This window comes from Dromiciops gliroides, chromosome 1, assembly GCF_019393635.1.
Source record: "Dromiciops gliroides isolate mDroGli1 chromosome 1, mDroGli1.pri, whole genome shotgun sequence".
Classification (NCBI taxonomy): Eukaryota; Metazoa; Chordata; class Mammalia; order Microbiotheria; family Microbiotheriidae; genus Dromiciops; species Dromiciops gliroides.
Genome location: NC_057861.1, coordinates 22,318,842 through 22,324,841, shown reverse-complemented (window position 1 = coordinate 22,324,841; position 6,000 = coordinate 22,318,842).

Sequence of the window (6,000 nt, the reverse complement as noted above, 5' to 3'; positions counted from 1 at the left end):
ACCGTCTTATGTGATCTTATTCTTCTATCAAAACTGCTGTCTCTTGGGGGGTGGCTAGGTGGCGCAGTGGATAAAGCACCAGCCCTGGATTCAAGAGTACCTGAGTTCAAATCCGGCCTCAGACACTTGATACTTACTAGCTGTGTGACCCTGGGCAAGTCACTTAACCCCCATTGCCCCGCAAAAAAACAAAACAAAACAAAACTGCTCTCTCCAAAGTTACAAATACTCTCTTAGTTGCCAAATGTAACAGTCTTTCCTCTGTCCTCATTTTTCTTGACCTCTCTCTCTCTCTCTCTCTCTCTCTCTTCAGCCTTGGACACTTTGTTACTCTCTCCTCCTTGATATTCTCTTCTCTCTAGGTTTTCCAGATACAACTCGAGTCTGACTATGTCACTCTCCCACCCCACCCCTTACTAATAAACTCCAGGGGCAAATGCAAAATGGGGGCAGCTAGGTGGTACAGTGGATAAAGCACCGGCCCTGGATTCAGGAGGATCTGAGTTCAAATCCAGCCTCAGACACTTGACACCAGCTGTGTGACCCTGGGCAAGTCACTTAACCCTCATTGTCCTGCAAAATAAAACAAATAAACAAACAAAATGTTCTGTTTTTCTGTCAAAGCCCTTCTTAACCCATTCCCCTCCTACCTTTCCAGTCTGCTTATATCTTACTCCCATCTTGGAGTAAGCCAGTGATACTGGCTGTCTCATGAACAAGACACTTTATCTCTTATCTCCAGTCATTTTCTCAGACCTTTCTCCATGGCTGCCATGGAATGCTTTCCTCCTCATCTCCTTCTGGCTCTCCTGACTTCCTTTAAGTTCCAACTAAAACCCCATCTTCGGCAAGAAGCCCTTCCCAACCCTTCTTTGTTTTTGTTTTTGTTTTTGTTTTTTGCAGGGCAATGGGGGTTAAGTGACTTGCCCAGGGTCACACAGCTAGTAAGTGTCAAGTGTCTGAGGCCGGATTTGAACTCAGGTCCTCCTGAATCCCGGGCCGGTGCTTTATCTACTGCGCCACCTAGCCGCCCCTCCTTCCCAACTCTTCTTAATTCCAGTGCCTTCCCTCTCTTATTTTTTGTTTCATGGTTCAGTCATTTCAGTCATGTCCAACTCTTCGTGGTCCTTTTTGGAGTTTTCTTATCAAAGATAGTAGAGTAGCTTGCCATTTCCTTCTGCAGCTCATTTCACAGATGAGGAAGCTGAGGCAAACAGGATTAAGTGACTTGCCCAGGGTCACACAACTAGTAAGTATCTGAGGCTGGATTTGAACTAAGGTCTTCCTGGCACCAGGAATGGAGCTCTGTCTACTGTGCCATGTAGCTGAGCCTCTTACTTACTTTCTCTTTATCCTGTATTTAATTTTTCTTTGTATATATTTGTTTACATGCTATCTCCTCCACTAGATTGTAAGCTTCTGGGGTGGGGGTTGCCTCTTTTTGATCTCCTACACTTAGCACAGTGCCTGACACATAGTAGGTGCTTAAAAATGTTTATTGATTTGATTGGTTGATTGATTGATAGTCATTGGCAGGGTTTCATTGAAATAATTCCAGAGAAACTGTTATGGAGTTATAGGTCTCCAGAGAAAGAAATTCCACTCTGAGTCTGCTTTTGTCTTCTCTAACTCAGAGAGGGAATGTTCCTTTTATCTCACCTAAATCCTTTTATGTCCTGATTGAAGGCCTTCAGACAGACAGTCACTGAACTGTACTTCATAGCAATGTAAGCCTTTGGGGAATTTCCTAGACATCTTTCCAGATTTTCCTCCCTGAGACAAGGCTAAACAGTCTTGGGACTTTAAGGAGAAAGTCTAGGGTGCTTATTTCCAGCCAAGTCCTTGTGCCCTCCCTTTTCCCCTCATGAGATAGAGACTGAAAAGGCATTGGCACTCCATCCTCTCTCCCCTTCCCACCAACTTTCCTCCCTGATCTCCAGGACCACCACTACCAATACACACACACACACACACACAAATGCACACACACACACACAGACACACATAAATATACACACACACCCTACTTACCTAGGGAGACCCAGTGGGTATTTTGAAACGAATATTGGATTCCGAAGATCTAAGCTGATGTCTCAGAACCACAAATTTTGTAGAACCTTGGTTGGGTGAGACTTCAGGAAACCCCTTTACAATACAGACACTAAAATTGGTCAGCTACTTACGGCAAACCCTCAAGATTATCAGGTCTCGGGGGCAGCTAGGTGGTGCAGTGGATAAAGCACCCGGCCCTGGATTCAGGAGGACCTCAGACACTTGACACTTACTAGATGTATGACCCTGGGCAAGTCACTTAACCCCAATTGCCTCACCAAAAAACATATATATATATATATATATATATATATATATATATATATATTATCAGGTCCCCCTGCCTCCTGATCTTCTCTTTTCCATATTTAGGTCAACCAATCCTTCCATGACAGTCTCAATCCCTCTCCCTTCTTTGTCATACGCCCCTACATTTTGAGCTGAAAGGAACCTTGAGGAAGAGACTTGCCAAAAGACACACAAGTGGGGCAGCTGGGTGGTGCAGTGGATAAAGCACTGGCCCTGGTTTCAGGAGGACCTGAGTTCAAATCCAGCCTCAGATACGTGACACTCACTAGCTGTGTGACCCTGGGCAAGTCACTTAACCTTTATTGCCCAACAAAAACAAAAAACATATCAAAAGACACACAAGTAGTCAGTCCATGAGATCATAGATTTATGTCTGGAAGGGATTTCAGAGGCCAGCTAGTTCAACCCCCTCATTTTACAGATGAGGAAACTGAGGCCCAGACAAATCAAGTGACTTGCCCAAAGTCAGTAAGTGGCAGAGCTGGGATTTGGTCCCTGTTCATCTGACTGCAAATCCAGTGCTCAGTTTCTTCTGGAGGGGCCCTGGCTTGTTACTGGTTTTCCTCATATGTAGCCCCTGGAACTGAACACCTGATGTGGTTTGTAATCTGGCCAGGATAGAGGGCGGTGGGATTACCACTCCTCTTCGTGACACCTACTAGCTCTGTGACCCTGGGCATGTCATAAACTCCACAGAGACTCAGTTTTCTCATCTGCAAAACAGGGGTGATAATACCCAGAGCTCCTCCCTCCCAGGGCTGCTGTGGGCCCCAAAGAGATAATGTAGGTAAAAGCAAACCCCAAAGCCCTGGACAAATGTCAAGCTATTGTGAGGTCTACAACCCTTTTTGGTGCTAGTTTAGAGGGCTCAGTCCCTGCCACTGCTGCAGCTTGCTGTGAGGAAGCATCTTTGGCTCGATGCATGGCTGGGGCCAGAGGTATATAGACTGCAGAGGCTATGCAGCTCTCTGGGCAGGCTGATTGGCTGTCTAAAAATAAGAGGCTATTGCTCTTGGGTGAGGGGCTCCTTAAAAGGCTTGCTTTCTATTATTTATATAATTATAAACAGTGCCACATTACCGGAAATGATGGGGGAGTGAGGGGAAGGAGACCCATAGATCGACTCCAAATGCTGCATCCAGGGGAAAGAGATGTGTCAGAATTCCAACTTCTATTTTAGTCTCCCCATCATCCTCTGGATGACAGGCCCTGGGATTTCTCAGAGATAGAAGGATACAAGAGGGGAACCAGTGATAATATGGTTAAAGAGTCTGCCAGCAGTGCTGACTCCAACTGTCTCTCATGAAACCTAGCCTATGTTTTTGTCATTGCTTTTGAGGAGACTGGGGAGTGACCAGGAGTAGCCTGTTCAATCTGGAGCCAAAAAACCTTGGTTCAAGCCATGCCTCATATACTTACTAAGCAGAGTGCCTGGCGCATATTAGGTGCTTAATAAATATTTATTGGTTGTGTGATCCTAGGCAGGTCAAATCACCTCTCTGGACCTCAGTTTCCTCATCTTTAAATGAGATGGCAGTGGTAGGGGTTTGGACTTGATGGTTCAAAAGACTTCTTTTCATTTTAAATCTATAATCCTATGATGGTGGAGATTTAAATCACATCCTTGAACTTGACTCTTCAAAGAGAACAGAGAGAGAATGCACAGAGAGCTGAGCACAGACCTGAGCCAGAACATGGTACACATGAGGCTTGGGTCTCTGGGAAAGAGTCTGATTTTCCCAATGGCCCCAGATATGGTAGTTGGGGGAGGCAGTGTCAAAATATGGCAGGAAGAACCATCCATTGGAGGACAAATTTTATAGATGAGGAATATAGGTGGGGGGCTTGTGGGGAGAAGCAGGGAGGAATAAAGTCACAATATGGGAGAATAAACCTTGACCTTTACCTCCTCTTCTGTTGTAAATTACTCAAATTGTTTAAGTTTAGGGGAGAGTGAGGTTAATTCTCTTGACCCCAGGTGTTTTCTCTTTCGGGAGGAACTTCAACCGCAAGATGACACTATAAACCCAAAGGTATCTGAAGAAGACAATGAGGCTCACCAGAAAGGGAAGGGGAGTTGTCCTGTCTGTTGTTGGATTTAGGTATGATTCCTTGGCATTTTGGATTTTATGTGGGAATGAAATAAAGGCTGTCCCATATCTGACGTATTGTTAGCCTGTGTGCTTGCATGGGAACTGAAGGCAATTTCACCTTTTCTATAGAGACATAAATACCAGTTATATTATAATGATTTCAGGGGAGACTCTGGGTGGGGACACAAATCAAAGAATCTTGGGGGGAAGGTTTCCAAGATTGAACTTGGCTTAAATCCAGAGCTCAGAGTTCTGAGTCATGAGTTACATTTGAAACTGCCTTTTTTCTTGACAATAGTTAAATGTACTTTGTACTATTGACAGAAAGGCTGTTTTTGCTCCCAAGAATACTAGTCTTAATCCAAGGGTTTTGTGTACCTTAACTTCATCTATCTATCTATCTATCTATCTATCTATCTATCTATCTATCTATCTATCTATCTATCTATCTATCTATCTATCTATTATCTATCTGTTTCATTAGTCATTTATTCAATGTTTATTTAATATACATCTATCTTTACCTGTTTTGATGGATAATTCCATTGGAAGTAAGAATTGGGGTTTATATTCAGGGCCCCTTTTCTCTTTCTCAGAAGGCAAACTATTTGAATTCAAGGGAGACTCCTTTACTTCCATCAAAATCTAAATATGTCCTGGCAATAACTCAGAGACAAATGGTCAGTTTCCAAAGCAAAATTGACCTATAATAATCTATTATCCAAGTTAAGATCTTTTACTTGTACCCTGAAATTAGAGTCAAGAAGGCCTATAATCCTCTATCATACTTGAAAGCTCCTTTTTATACACTTTCTATGTCCAGTTGGAAAAAGGAAGAAAGAGGGGCAGCTAGATGGAGCACTACTCCTGGATTCAGGAGGACCTGAGTTCAAATCCAGCCTCAGATATTTGACACTTACTAGCTGTGTGACCCTGGGCAAGTCACTTAACCCTCATTGCCCCACAAAAGAAAGAAAGAAAAAGAAAAAGGAATAAAGGAAACAAGCCTTTATTAAATGCCCACTATGGGCTAAGCACTGTTCTAAGTGCTTAAAAATATTATCTCATTTGTGCCTCACAACAATCCTGGGGATTGGGTACTATCTTTGTCATCCTATTTTACAATTGAGGAAACTGAGGAGATAGAGGTTAAGTGACTTGCCTAGGGTCATACAGCTTATCAGTGTCTGAGGCTGGATTTGAACTTGTCTTCCTGACTCCAGGTCCAGTACTCTATCCACTGCATCACTTACTTGTGCTAACTATAGGCATTATTACCTCCATTTCATAGATGAAGAAACTGGGGTTCGTAGAGGTGAAGTAATTTGTCCAGAGTCACATAGATAAGTAAATATCAGAGGCTGGATTTGAACACAGGTCTTCTTAACTCCACACAGAAATTGTATCTTTTCTCTGATATTCCTACCTTTTCTTTCCAGTCTAGTCTGTGAACCCCCATTTCTTTCCTTAGAAAATGGAGAAATCCCACCAGAAGAAGGCTACCTCTTCAAAATTATCTGTGCAAATTCCTATAATGCCAAATCTA